General features: G+C 46.2%; 1 pseudogene; it reads right to left on the bottom strand.

The window, feature by feature from the left end:
• Positions 1-629: 629 nt before the first annotated feature.
• On the bottom strand, positions 630-14,267 carry LOC129323583 (uncharacterized protein K02A2.6-like; annotated as a pseudogene).
• Positions 14,268-14,645: the final 378 nt, after the last annotated feature.

Genomic DNA, 14,645 nt, shown 5'->3' with positions numbered 1-14,645 from the left:
GGGTTTCATGATTAGGCACTTGATGAATGAGAGCATAATGTCTGAACTGGCTCCACTAGAAGGATTGTGTTTAACGCAATGCAACACTTCTATTTGTGATAGGGTATCACATGTGCAATTCATCACTTGATGTTGCACTTGTTGTCAAGTGATGTACATGTGTGATTAGCCTCAAGCATAGAGGAAACAAGTAATTGACAGCAAGGAGTGAATGGACTCCCCTGGAAAGCTTCGTGTTTGAGATTTTATGATGTGTCTAACCATCGATCATGTTTTTATCCCGCCCTGTATCCCAAGAAGCTCAGAGTGGCATATATTAAGTATTGTGATTAACAGCTCATAACAGCAACTTTATTGAAGACTAGACGCAGACAGGCGGAAACCAAGCTCAACAGGAACCAATTTATACTTAAGAAAACCGCACCCCTTTTAGCAACAACCAATACTAAACAAGTAGTTAGAATCCTTTGTTTGCATGAAGTATATACAAAGTAAGTATTTACAGCACAGCGATTGTATTATAAGGCAACAGTTATGATCATGATTGGCCGTTACCAGTGTAAAAACACCCAATAGCCATGTAGGCCTCAGGAGCCTTTGTTCAGACTCAAGCTCCAGCAATACACAACCTAAGTTCGAGACACTCCATTGCAAATGAAGTCACCAAGGTATGACAGGAGATGGCAAGCCCTCTGAGACCTATACAATCCTTCTGTAATGGACGGTCCACTGACTGGTGGCCCAGTGTTGGCAATGGACTCTGCCCCGCTAGGAGAAGAGGAATCTCTCGAACTTGCTGGAGTTTCTGGACAGCTTGGTGCCGCTGGAATATCTCCACTCTCCTCGGCCGCCGCTGCTGAATCAGCCCTTGTGTCAGCGGTGCAGGGTGAATAGTCTCTGTCTAGGCCTTGAGCCCACTCCAGCCAACACTGCTGTAGCTGGTCGATGTGTCTCCTGCCAGTGGCATTAGCCACCTCATAGGAGACCGGCCCAGTTGCCCTGAGCACTGATGCCAGAACCCAGATCGGCCCTTCCCCATAGTTCTTGGTGTAAACTAAGTTGCCCTGCCATAACCGCCTGGATGGCCCCGAAACCTCCAGCTCCTGCCGGGCATCTGGAGCTAAGCCTAGGTGGAGCTGATCGAGCAGTGTGGTAAGCCGTCGCCCCATCAAGAGTTCCACTGGGCCCCATCCCATAGTGGAGTGTGGGGTGATGTGCTGCCACAATAAGAAATCAGCCAATTGCTGGCTCAAATCCCCCTGGCCTAATTTGAGGAGGGAGTCTTTGGTGGACTTCACCATTCTTTCCACCTGTCCTTTAGTTAATGGATGGAAAGGTGTGGATGTGATATGTCAGATGGCATTGTTCTTGAGGAACCTCTGGAATTCCTGGGAGGTGAACTGTGCGCTGTTGTCCGAGACGATTGCATCTGGCCGTCTGAGGGTCGCGAACAGGCACCTTAAAGAGTGGATGATTACTGTGGACATCATGGCTGACACAGGAACCACTTCCACCCACTTTGAAAATGAGTCCACCATAATGAGGAATATGTGCCCTTGAAAAGACCTGGCGAAGTCAATGTGGAGCCGCAACCACAGTGTGCGTGTTGTCTCCCATAGGTGCACAGGGCCCTGTGGCATGTCAGGGTAAGACTCCTGGAAGGGCTGAAAGGTTTGGACCCATCTTTCCACCGCTTGGTCCATCCCTGGCCATCACATGTAGCTGCGGGCCAGAGTCTTCATCCTGACAATCCCCAGGTACCCCACGTGAAGTGCCTTCATCACATGCTAATGCAGCCTGGGTGGGACGATGACTCTGTTCCCCCACAGCAGGCATCTCTTGTGGACTGAGAACTCATGCTGGCAGGAACTGAAGGGCTGGAACTCAGTGTCCAACTGGCAGGCAGGCCACCCCCTCTACACGCAGTTGAGGACCCAGGAGAATGTGGGTTTCTTAGCAGAGTGGGCTGCGATGTCTGAAGCAAGGAGAGGTGGTTGAAGTAGGTCTTCTAGCTGCATGACCCCATGATCAGGAGATGGGTCGGCGGTACGGCCCAGCAGCAGCAGATGACTGAAGGCATCAGCATGCCCCAGGGCTTTGCCCAGACAATAGGAAAGTCCATAGTCTTAAGTGGACAGGAAAACCAACCAGCACAGCATTCTCAGAGACATGACCTGTAGGGTCTGTTGGTCTGGGGTGAAGAGGCCTAGTAGCGGCTTGTGATCAGTGGCAATCTCGAAGTGTCTTCCGTAGACATAGTCGTGGAACATTTTTACACCTGTGACCAGATCAAGGTCCTCTTTGTCGATCTGGACATAGTTCCATTCTGCCGGTGACAGGGTCCTGGAGAAGTAAGCGATAGGGGCCCATCAGGCATTTGATGGCTTAGGACTGCGCTGATTCCATAAGGTGAGGCATTGCAGGTGAGTATGAGTGGCTTGAGTTTGTCATAATGGGTAAACATGCTGTCTGACGAAAGGAGCTCCTTGACTGTGGAGAATGCCTGGTCGTGCTTCTGACCCCAGACCCAGGGTGTGTTTTTCTCTAGCAGTTGGTGCAATGGCTCAGCCAGTGATGCCTTGTGCAGCAGGAAGGAATGGTAAAAGTTCAGGAGCCCGAGAAACTATTCAAGTTCTTTCTTGGAGCGAGGTGGTGATGCACTGCAGATGGCCTGTACCTTGCTGGCTGTAGGGTGGATGCCATCGGTATCAATCAGGAATCCCAGGAACTCTACTTGAGGCACACCAAACTGGCAGTTTTCCTTCTTAACCTTGAGTCCAGCGTCCTGGAGACAATGGAGTACTTGTTGAAGGCAGTTGGTGAGTTCTGTAGAAGACGTTCCCATGATCAGGATGTCATCAAAATATGGGATGACACCAGGGATGCCCCTCAGCAGTCCCTCCATAAGTCCTTGAAAAATTCTGGGTGCCACACTGACCCCGAACTGGAGCTGCTTTACTTTGAATGCACGTTGATGAGCCATGATGGTTTGCGCTTCCACGGTGGCTTCATCTACTGGTGGATGCTGGGTATGCTTGTGCCAGGTCAATCTTCACAAAGATCTTGCCCCTGGCTAGTGATGCCAGGAGGTGGCTCACTACTGGCACTGGATAAGCATGCTGCTGCAGTGCCTTATTTAGGGTGCACTTATAGTCTGCGCAGATGCGTATTGTCCCATTGGGCTTGATGGGCATGCTGATGGGAGTCTCCCAATGGGTGTGTGTCACAGGCTCAAGAACCCCTTGTGTGATCAGCCACTCCAGCTCCTCATTGATGCGGGGCTTGAGAGCGAAGGGAACACGTCAAACTTTCAAGTGGATCGGCAGCACTGTAGGGTCTAGGTCAAAGAAGACAGGTGATCCTGTGTACCATCTCAATGAGCTGTCAAATATGGATGGAAACTCAGAGCAGATGGCCTTGATGGCCAGTTGGCTGATTTGTTGGATGCTGGTGACATGGATTCCCAATGCGTCAAACCAATAGAGTCCCAGGAAACTTGAGCAGTGCCCCTCGATGATGACCAGGCGGAAGGGGCCATGAAAGTCCTTGAAACTGACCTTGAACTTGCTGTCAGCCACCCTCGGGATCCGAAAACCCTGCAAGTCAGTCAAGTGTATGTCGCATGGATCGAGCTGTTAGTCTACTTGCCTTTGAAACACTTGGTGGAAGGTGTCCATCAAGATGAGAGTGCTGACCCAGTGTCGACCTACATCTCGCACGGCGTTCCTTCAATGTGTACCTTACCCTGATCTTTTCTCTGGTGGGCATTTGGGTGCTCAGGACTTTGGTACAGCTGGAACACTTGGTCACGGAGTAGCATTCTTTGGTCCGGAAAGAACCTGTCTGTTCCGTCCACTGTCGGCGCAGAGTCTGCGGCAGGGAGTCTCTGCTCCTGGTTGCCCTGCATGCATGTGCAATGTGCCCCCTCTTTCTGCAAGCCTGGGATTCGGCGTCGTGGAATCTACAGGATTTTTGGTTGTGGCTTCCTCCACAGCTGGCGCAGGGCAACCCGTTAGTGGTTTGTGGTTCAGAATAGTGGGGCTGCACCACTTGAGTCCTGTGGACCTTGTCATCATCCCCTGAGTCACTCTCAGTGCTCTTGTGATGGACCTGTTCCACCCTCTTTGGTAGGGTTGGACTCCGCAATTGGCACACCTCTCTGGTTGACTGGTCAGCTGCTTCTGCTGCGAGGGCCTCCTCAAGGACCTCCTTGAATATGAGCTTCTTCTTGGCGAATAGGCGGCATTGCAGCTTCTCATCCTGCAGTCCACATACCAGTGGATCTTGGAGCACGATCTCTAGGTGAGTGAAGTTGTAGTGTCATGTTGCTTGTCAGAGAGCTGTATTGAAAACTGTCACTGACTCGCCCTGGGCTTGGTTCCGCTTGTAGAAGGCGTGCTGGCTGGTGATCTTCGACGGCTGTAGTGAGAAGCGGTCTCGGAGCCAGTCTTTGATGACATTGAATGCTGTTGCTTGGAGTTGTGCCGGCGCCACAAGTCCCTGGGTTATGTCAAAAGTGGACTGTCCACAGATGCTGAAAAAGATCACTTTCCAAAGGTTTGCATCAGTGACCTTGTTCGCCTCAAGATAGAACTCGAACCTCACGATGTATGACTCTCAGTCCTCAGGCTCAAAGGGGCCCTTGGCGGCCATGGCTCACTGTTGGTGAGTTGCGACAAAGCAGCTGTGTATCAGCTCTGGGTCAGCCAAGGCAACCGGTGTGATTCAGCTCCTGGTGTCGCAGGGCTGCCTACCCACCTTCAGTCCCATCCTCATCGCCAGTATTAAGTATTGTGATTAACAGCTCATAACAGCAACTTTATTGAAGACTGGAAGCAGACAGACTCAAACCAGGCTCAACAGGAGCCAATTTATACTTAAGAAAACCGCACCCCTTTTTAGCAACAACCAATACTAAGCAAGTAGTGACAATCCTTTGTTTGCATGAACTGTATACAAAGTAACAATTTACAGCACAACAATTGGATTATAAGGCAACAGTTATGATTAGAGATGGGCACTAACAGCAATACGAACAAAAAAAAAGCCACAGATAGCCCAATCTGCTGTTCTCGAACAAGCTTTTCATGAGGCCCCATTCTAAACGAACAGGTGATCGTTGCAAGCCTAGTTGGTTGCTGTTCATTGTAGTTCATCAAGCCAGACAGTCTGGCTCCTGCAATCAATTCCCTTGGCAACTTAGGAAGGGATTGTCTGAACTCTGTCTGAACTCCTGCTGTTGCCCTGGAAACCCCAATCTAAGCCCAATTTAGCTTGATAGGCAGGTCTTCCTTTCAAGTGTGGAGCTCCAATTTTGTTACAACAAGGGAGCAAAGAGCAGGGGGGAGGGGGGCTCCCAGCTCTGACTTTGCAGGCAGTGGAGAGGGAGAGAGAGAGTTGCTGTTGGCATTTTGATAGAGAGACAGGGAGAGTGCATTGGAGCTTGAATTTTCTTTGTGTGTGGTGGGATAGGGATCTACCCCTTCAAGTTCCACGGCTGCTGCCAGGCTCTGGGCCAAGCTATTCTTTATTATTGGTACCTTTCCTGGTGCCTGCTCAGGTAAGGTTTCTGGGAGTGGTGCGGTAGGGATCTACCCCTTCAAGTTCCAGGGCTGCTGTCAGGCTCTGGGGCCAAGCTATTATTTATTATTGGTACCTTTCCTGCTGCCTGCTCAGGTCAGGTTTCTGAGAGTGGTGCAGTAGGGATCTTGACTTGGATGATGGCTGGAGGAGAGCCTGCTGGCCCCCATGAACAGCCAACCACGAACATGTTTGTGAACAGGGCCATGTTCGTGGTTGTTTGTGAGTCCCTGTTCTTGGATGGCAATGAACAATGAACATCATGTTCAGTTTTTTTCTCTGTTCGTGCCCATCTCTAGTTATGATTGGCCATTACCAGTGCAAAAACACCCAATATCCATGTAGGCCTCAGGAGCCTTTGTTCAGACTCAAGCTCCAGCAATACATAAATGATTTTCTCCTGTCCCATTTTGTGTTCTAAAAAGGTAGATAAAGCTGTGTGTGTTTATATGATTCTCCCACATTTACCTAGCAAGCTTTATGGCAAAGTGGGGATTTGTATCTGGGGTTCCCAGATATTTGTTCAACACTAAATGTTTTTGGTACCCTAAGCAACTGACAGTGCCCCCCCCACAATGTAGAAGCTTTCTCCACCATGCCACCCTCTTCTTCACTGGGTGGTAGTGACTAGAGATGGGCATGAACCGCATTACAAACTTCAAAAACCCACGAAATTGGCGATCGCGCAATTGCGATCCAGCGGTTCGTGATTGTCCATGGCCAATGAACTAGTGTTTGGGAGAGGCCTGGTTCAGTGCGTTCAGGCGTGGTTCGGGAAGCCAGACAGTCAGGCGCCAGCAATCAGTTCCCCTGGCAATGGAGCCGGGGGAATGCCTGAACTCAGTCTGGGCTCCTTCTGTTGCCCTGGAAACCCAAATGGAAGCCCAGCCTACCTTGATCGGCAGGTCTTCCTTCCAACCACGGAGCTGCAAAGCAGTTACAAGTTGGGAGAAGACACCCAGGGGAGGGAGGGGGAAGGGGGTGTTCTGTAGCCATGGACACTCCAATCTCATCCCTGCAAACCCTGATAGGCAGCTCTGATGGTCAAACACAGACCTCCTGCATTGCTCAATGGTACCTGTGCTTATAAATAGCTGTGGGCTCCCAGGCTGGGTTTCACTTTCAGTGAGCAGTGGAGTGGGACAGAGCTCTTGCTTGCCACTTGCTAGCTTTTGGGGAGAGAGACTGAGAGTATAATGGAGCTTGGATTTTTGTGAGAGTTTCCTGGGGGCCTTGGATTGGAGAGGGTATAACTCCAAGATCCCTTTTGCAATCTTGTCCAAACTTGGGTGATGGCTGTAGGAGAGCTTGCAAAACACTCCCCGGGAATATGGACTCTCTAAGTGCCACAGGAGCCATTCCACGCCCCATGAATTGCGAACTGTGAACCGGTTCGGCAATGGAAAATGTTCGTAACGGTTCATGACCTCGGGATCATCATTGGCACTGAACCACGAACCACTGGTTCGTTAAATTTTTTTGGTTCGTGCCCATGTCTAGTAGTGACACACGATATTGCTGTGCCTGCCTGCAGATAGGCACTGCAGAATGAAGACTGGTCTACCAGCTGCAACATCAGCAGCAGTATGATCTCTGGAGCCGACTGGAAAGGTAAAATGGGTCTAGAAAGGGTCACATCAACCAGCTCACTCCTAGTCCCACCTTCCCAAAGGAGGGATGGCAGGAACCAGTTTTCTATGCTTTGCTTTGCTCCCCAGATGAGAAAGGGCAGGGCTGTCTGCCCACTCTCTGAGACAGCCCACCATGCGTATCTTGGCCAGGTGCAGACCCATCTCCCTACAGAAAGGATCATGTGTAGAGGCTGATTGCAATGAATATGCTATGATCATGCCAACTTCTGTCACTGTGTAATTAAAGGGACTTCTCTGACCTTTGCTTGCTGACTTTTGAGTTCACGTTATGGAAACATTTTGTTTAACAATTATATTGTACAGAATTTTTAAAAACAGAAACAAGGAAGAGAGGGACATGAGGCTCCTCCTAATGTGTTGCTTTAGATGATTGGAAAATACAAGAAGAAACTACTCAAGTTGAGCTGACTGATTTTAGCCACTCTAATATTAATGTAGTGGATTTAAGTTGTGGTGTTGCCCTTTCTTTGGAGGAGAGAATCAGAGTGGTCAATTAATGGTTGACCTCTGCTCTAGGGTCGTAGAGCAGGGGTTAGAGTAAGGATCTTAACTGATGTGCTGGACAGTACAATAGGAGACAGCCCTTCAGGTACCCTGTTTAGGGCCTTAAAGGTATGGCCCAGCACTTTGAATTATCTTTGGAAGCTACAGATCTTTAAAATCCTGAGATTCGGAACAAAACCTCTTCTTGTACGTTTATTCTTAAGATGGTTACAACAGTGCTAAAGCAGAAAAAACTTTCTGCCCAGATAAGGGTCTGTGACCACATCCTGGGCCCCTGGTTATTACATACTACTACAGATCTGGAACTAAAGTTGAGATGAGGCCTTTCTTCTTTAAGAGGACCTTTTGGATAGTGGCAGAAGGTTGGTTTCTTTTGTATCTTTGACAATATTATGGATTTCTGCTGGTGGTTTTATTGTTTTTAACGTGATATTGATATTTTAATATTGTGGTTTTATTGCAGTGTTATGTTTTATTGTGTGCTAGTTCCCCTGAGAGTGCAGGAGGTAAGAAAAATGGGATATGGATACATTGTTTTAGAAAGTGTTAAAGTATCAGAATCCCCGCACACTGTCTCCTTTGCATTTTCAATATTCATACTTTTCTTAAATATCTGTTCCAAAGAAGTTCCCAGTGATTTCCAGGCTTTTGGGAATATGGGAGTAATTCATTGAAAGGAGACATTTCATTTCTGATTAATCCACACCCTCCCTCCTGTTTGATAAAATGTAATCAAGATACCTAGGAAAAGAGTGAGGTCACCTCACACGAGTCATTCTGGGATTTGAACCTGGGCTACCTCCTTTTAAAGGAGGACCATGTTTTTGGATTTACACAGGTGAAAATGTTGACCCAGAAGAATATGGAATTTACTACGGCTTTAAGCTGGGGAGGTTTGTTTTTTAAAAGAAGAAGCCGCAGCAGAAACAAAGGCAAGCAGATGGCTAAAGATGAAGGTCACATCAGATTGAGAAGTTTGTCAAAATGTGATGACATAGGTAATCTGTAAACTGTTATTGCACCTAGCTGGAGGTGCTGAAAAACATTTTGAAATTACAAAAAAACACTGGAGTCACCAGTGCACTGGCAGGAATGATCGCCTGGAGTGGTTCTGCTCTATGGATGAATGCCAGATGTGCAAAGCGACATATCTGGAATTAATGATATTAAACATGCTTTTCTTTTATGCTCAATAATAACTCTATTATGATTGATACAAACCGCAGACACTTTATCTAGTACAAATGGAATCGTCTGTCATTGACTATATTAAATCATCAATTTCTGCATGATGAGGATCGTTTAGAGTAACTAATCATCTGTCTCGTTCTGAAGTCTTTAAGGCTGATCAGATAACGTTTTGAATACTGCCTGAGCAGCCATGACAATCTAACCCTTCCATGTAAGGATTGAGAGGGGCCCATTATGCCGTCAAAGCCTGTGGAAATATCACAGCTCTTTCTCTACATAATACCCTGCTGTAAATAAATCACTCTCCACCGCAAACTTTATTGATCACAAGTACTTCCATGCTTGTGTCTAGTGAAGTCTCTACAGAATAAAATGCTGCTTTATATTTTGTCTTGTCAAAATATTAAACGGCTCTGTCAAGTGGAGTCAGGCTAGCAGCGATGGTGTAATTCGGCTGTAGCTCGTCTCATTCCCTCTTCCTATCTCAGCTGCCAAGCTTACAAAGCAGGGTGGGTGTTTTTTTTTTATAAACTTTCCAATTATAGTCTCGTAAGATTATGAAGCCTTAAGATAAAGTGTCCTAATTTAGTGAAGTGGAGTACTGAACTACTAGGGTGAGCAGCTGTTAGATAAAACATTTCATAGCAGGGGAAAAAAGAAAGAGATAACCTGGCTTATTTATAAATACAACGTTAATGGGTAAAAGAAGATAGTATAAAAATATGTTATTTTGCTATGGCAAGGTATGAGGAAAACACTTGAATTAATGTGAAATACAAAGACTTTTTTAGTCAATGATAAAAGCATATTATAAAAGGAACCAAAGGAGGACATTGCTTTTAAATCTGTTAACATTGCACCATATATTTAATGGTGTTGGTGTGGTGTAGTGGTTAGAGTGTCGGACTAGGATCTGGGAGACTCAGGTTCGAATCCCCACATTGCTGTGAAAGCTTGCCAGGTAACTCTGGGCCAGTCGAACACTCTCAGCCTAACCTACTTCACAGGGTTGTCACGGGAAAAATAGAGAAAAGAATGATGTAAGCTGAGCTGGGTTCCCATCGGGGGGAAAGGCAGAGGATAACTTAAGTAAATAAACATTTGTATAAAACTGCAATCCTAAGCAGAGTTAACATTCTTCAAAATCCATTGAAAGATCATATGTTTTAAATGCAGAACACGTTTTATTAATCCACAGGCCTAACACATGAGGAAGAGGCTGGAATTCAGTCTTACTTTTTTGGTTTGTGTTTTTTTATTTGCTGGTCTTTAAATATAGAGTCAAGTGATTTGTTAACTTATTTATGTTTTCAACATTAAATCCAGATTTAGTGGTGCTTACAGATATTTACAACTCTCATTTTTCCCCCACTTTAAGCGTGGATGATGTCTTAAAATACAGCATCAATCTTGAAATCACAGTACCAGATTTACATAAACGTCTTAGTCAGTCTCTGATGTTGTCTGGGCAGCATACATTCCACATTTCCTCAGTGGGCGCAAAAGAATAACTTTGAGCTGAAAATTGATCAGAAAAGCTGTTTGCATCCACAAAAGTTCCTCTTGCTAGACCGCAGTTCTCTACCGAGATGAGGTGTTCTTGTTCCAATCTGGTGGCGTTTCATGGAGTAGGCAATGGCATGCCATATGTTCTGATCCATTTGTCCTCTCTTGCAGGATTACTAAATTAGCTTTGGAAACAGTGCACGGGCGATTTGATAAAGTTTTCAGTTTACTCTCCCTTCAACAAGTTACTGATGTGCATGTATGCGCTCATTAAAGAATGCTGCAAAATGGAATTTTGATATGATCCTGGGAGGGCATCAAGTTATTTTTCATGCAGTGTTTTGACCAACTTACTGAAGCACAGGGCTTTTTTTCAGGGGGAACGTGGGGGAACAGAGTTCCGGAACCTCTTGAAAATGGTCACATGGCTGGTGGCCCCTCCCCCTGATCTCCAGACAGGGGGGAGTTGAGATGGCCCTCCGCGCCGCCAAGCAGCACGGAGGGCAATCTAAACTCCCCTCTGTCTGGGTGGGGGTGGGGCCACCAGCCATGTGACCATTTTCTCTGAGGTCAACCACTGAGTTCCACCACCTCTTTCCCCAGAGAAAAAGCCCTGCTGAAGCCCTTGTTCACATTGGTATAAGGGGACAAACTGAAAACAGAAAATTGCAGCAAACAGCACCAGGGTCTAAACAATGGCAAGTTACTAATGCTGGTGCTATTCCTCAAGCAAGATCCGGTAAATCGAAATCCAGTAGTCTGGGAAGAAAACAGATGGGGAAAATTTCACAAGCATCCCTACGCCACAGAAGTGCTCCTTTGAGCAAACATCCCATCCCTGGATGGCTGAGTCTTGCATCTTCAAACCCATTCCTTCCTCATCTTGTTTCACAGAGAGAGGGCAAAAAGCAAAGGGCATGAGTGTTTTTACTTTTTGTGGGTCCTGGTAATATGCCAAGAGGAATTTCTCATACCTTTCTCAGTGACGACATGCATAGTAGTAAAGAGTCCAGCAGCACCTTTAAGATTAAAAAATTTATTGTAGCATAAGCTTTTGAAAATTCATATGTAAATTTGACTCAGTCAGACTTGGATTGAATAGAGACTAAGAATGGTTATCTCATTACCAAAAGTAATTGCCTTCAGGCATTCTATTCAGATTCTGCCATGGAGGGGAGGGGTCACACCCAGCCTGGATTGTGCATTCCACCTCTTTCATGATTTCTTATAACTTATTTACATTTACATGACCCTCACTCTCTGCATCCTCTTACCCCTCCCCTCACCACCAATATATCTCTGGCCCATTTCTTCCTATGCTTCATACATCTGACGAAGAGAGCTGTGGCCCTCGAAAGCTTATGCTACAATAAAGTTGATTAGTCTTAAAGGTGCTACTGGACTCTTTACTATTTTGCTACTACAGACTAATGCGGCTAACTCCTCTGGATCTATGCATAGTAAGTTCTAAATTTATGCTGTAGTCGTATTAATGAAAATTGAAGGACATGGAGATCCCCTCTTACTGTATTACCTGGATCCATGAAAAAATTAAAATGTTAGTTGTCCCAGCTCTCATCTTACCACAAGGTAAGATGCACTTTAGCACTGCTGCAGCTCACAGGTTTTTTTACAACGGCTTCCAAATCTCATTCTTCAATGGTTATAGCTAAATAAGATCCAAACGGCATGGAAACATCTTCTTTCTTTGTGATCCACTTGAATGGTGAGTCCTGTATATTGTTCTGGTATGGATATCAGTCTCTGATTATACTGATCTAGACAGTTTATTTAAAGAAAATTAAATAATTATAATAATTAAGTGCTGTCAAATCACAATAGGCTTATGGCAACCCCTCAGGGGGTTTTCAAGGCAAGAGATGGGCAGAGGTGGTTTGTTATTGCCTGCATCTGTCTAGTTCTTGATGGAAACATTTATGTTGAGCCCATTCCAGTCTGGCCTCAGGCCTGGATTTGGCACTGAGACAGCTCTAGTGGCACAGGCCGACACTCTTCGATTCCATGTAGATAAAGGTGGGCATGCGCTGCTGATTTAGTTAGATCTGTTGGCAGCGTTTGACCCTCTTGACCACTCAGTTTTGGAAAGCACTTAGCCTTGCTGGGGGTGAGGGGAACTGCTTTGGCTTGGCTCCCCTCATTCATCCATAGTAAAAAAAGTCCAGTAGCACCTTTAAGACTAAAGACTTTATTGAGGCATAAGCTTTCTTCATCAGATAAACTGTGGTTCTTGAAAGCTTATGTCTCAATAAAGCTGGTTAGTCTTAGAGGCGCTACTGGACTTTTTACTATTTTGCAACTACAGACTAACATGGCTAACTCCTCTGGATCTGCTCTTATTCATTCAAGGACCCTTTTTTAGAGTTGCCATTGGGGAAGAGAAGTTGGCTTAGTAGGAACTCTCTTGTGGAATCCCTCAGGGAACAATTCTTTCTCCAATGCTATTCAATAGTTATATGTGCCCTATAACATCCCCTCATCCTTAAACAGCAGAAGTGGCACCAGAAGCATTTTTAAAATTCAAAAATAATTAACTAGTTTATTTATTTTAGAGAGGAAAAGTCAGGTGAAACCAGGTAATTCAACATGGAGTGGGGGGTCACTGGGGCAATCAGTGTGCAGGGGGCTGGACTAGATGACCCTAGAGGTCTCTTCCAAGCCTATGATTCTTACATACACACATGGTAAGAACATGCAGAACATGCACAGATTTTGGTTCTTATGCTCTTCACAAATACTTGAAGGCTTATGAGGCTTTGGTTCCCTTGTTTTCCCCCAAGCACTCTAGCATACTTTCTTCTAGTATTCTTCTCTTCTGGAGTAAGGAATGCTGGCATCCACTTTCTAGTACCCCAGTCCCCTTCTCTTCAGACATCAGTGCTTTCTTTCAATTATCAACTGAATCTACACGTCTCCACAGGCAGTTTCCAACCACACCCAACCAGGGATCTCTCCGCTCTCCAGATCTACCTCCCTGTTTGACTGGGCCGTGAAAATATCCTCTCCTTAGAAGTTCTATCCCCTTTCTTTGGCCTATTTGGGAGTCTGCATCTGCCTCCCAAACCTTCTTGCCAACTTTTCCCAGTTCTCCTGTCAGTGTTAAAACTGCTCTCCATTAGGACTCCAACTCCCAACTCTTCACACTGGATCTCTCTACTAGGACTGAAAACAGACCCTCCTCTTTCCAGCACATGCTACCCAAGCAGATCCCTTGGAGTAGCCTGTCACTCAACGTTCTCTTATTCTGTGAGGGATTAACTCTTAACAGTCCTCCAGCCTTGTGTTCAGCCCTTCCTAGCTTTTTAAAACGTGCAATCCATCACATGCCCTTTAGTAGCAATTGTCAGGGGGTCTGGAGTTGGGTGCCACCAGTATCTGATGACACCCAGCTCTATTTCCTGCTAGATAAGCAGCCAGAGGCTGAGATCTCAGTCCAGGCCCAGTGTTTGGATGTGGTGATTGATTGGCTGAGCGATAGTTGGCTGAAGTTATATCCATCAAAAACAGAAGTCATGCGGCTAGCTTGGTCTGCGCCAATAGTGGGCACTGTACTTCCATCACTTTATGGAGTCCAGCTTACAGCGATGGACTCTGTCAGGAGATGGGAGTGTGGTGTCCACGGTGGTGGTGAGGTTGGCATTCTACCATCTCTGCCAGGCTTACCAGTTATCCCTGACCTTGGCACAATGATTCATGCTACGGTCACTCCTCGTCTAGACTACTGTAACTTATTCTACATGGGGCTTACCTTGAAGGTGCTTTGGATACTTCAATTGCTACAGAATGCAGCTGCCAGACTGTTGACTGGCGCACCATGGTCAGCACATATTACTTTGATTTTGAAGCAACTGCACTAGTTTCCAATTGTTTTCTGAATCAAATTCAAGGTATTGGATTTAAAATTTAAAGCCCTTAACCATCTGGAACCCTCGTACCTACAGGATTGCCTCTCCCAGTATAACCCTCTGTGTGCCCTATGGTCTGCAACTCAGGGCCTGGTGGCGGTTCCTGGCCCCAGGGCTGATTGACCAGAAGGAGGCTTTTACACTAGTGTCTTCCTTCTCTGGAATGCATGAACAGAGGAGACTCCCTCCCTCTGGGATCTGGTGAAATTCTGGAGGGCCTGCAAAGCAGAGATTTAATTACCTGGATCCAGCAAACTGTGAATGCTCTACTGTACAAAGGTGTGCAAGA

Source organism: Eublepharis macularius, chromosome 2 (assembly GCF_028583425.1).
Source record: "Eublepharis macularius isolate TG4126 chromosome 2, MPM_Emac_v1.0, whole genome shotgun sequence".
NCBI lineage: Eukaryota > Metazoa > Chordata > Lepidosauria > Squamata > Eublepharidae > Eublepharis > Eublepharis macularius.
The sequence above is the reverse complement of the archived record's forward strand: the minus strand, read 5'-3'. Positions and strand labels throughout refer to the sequence as shown.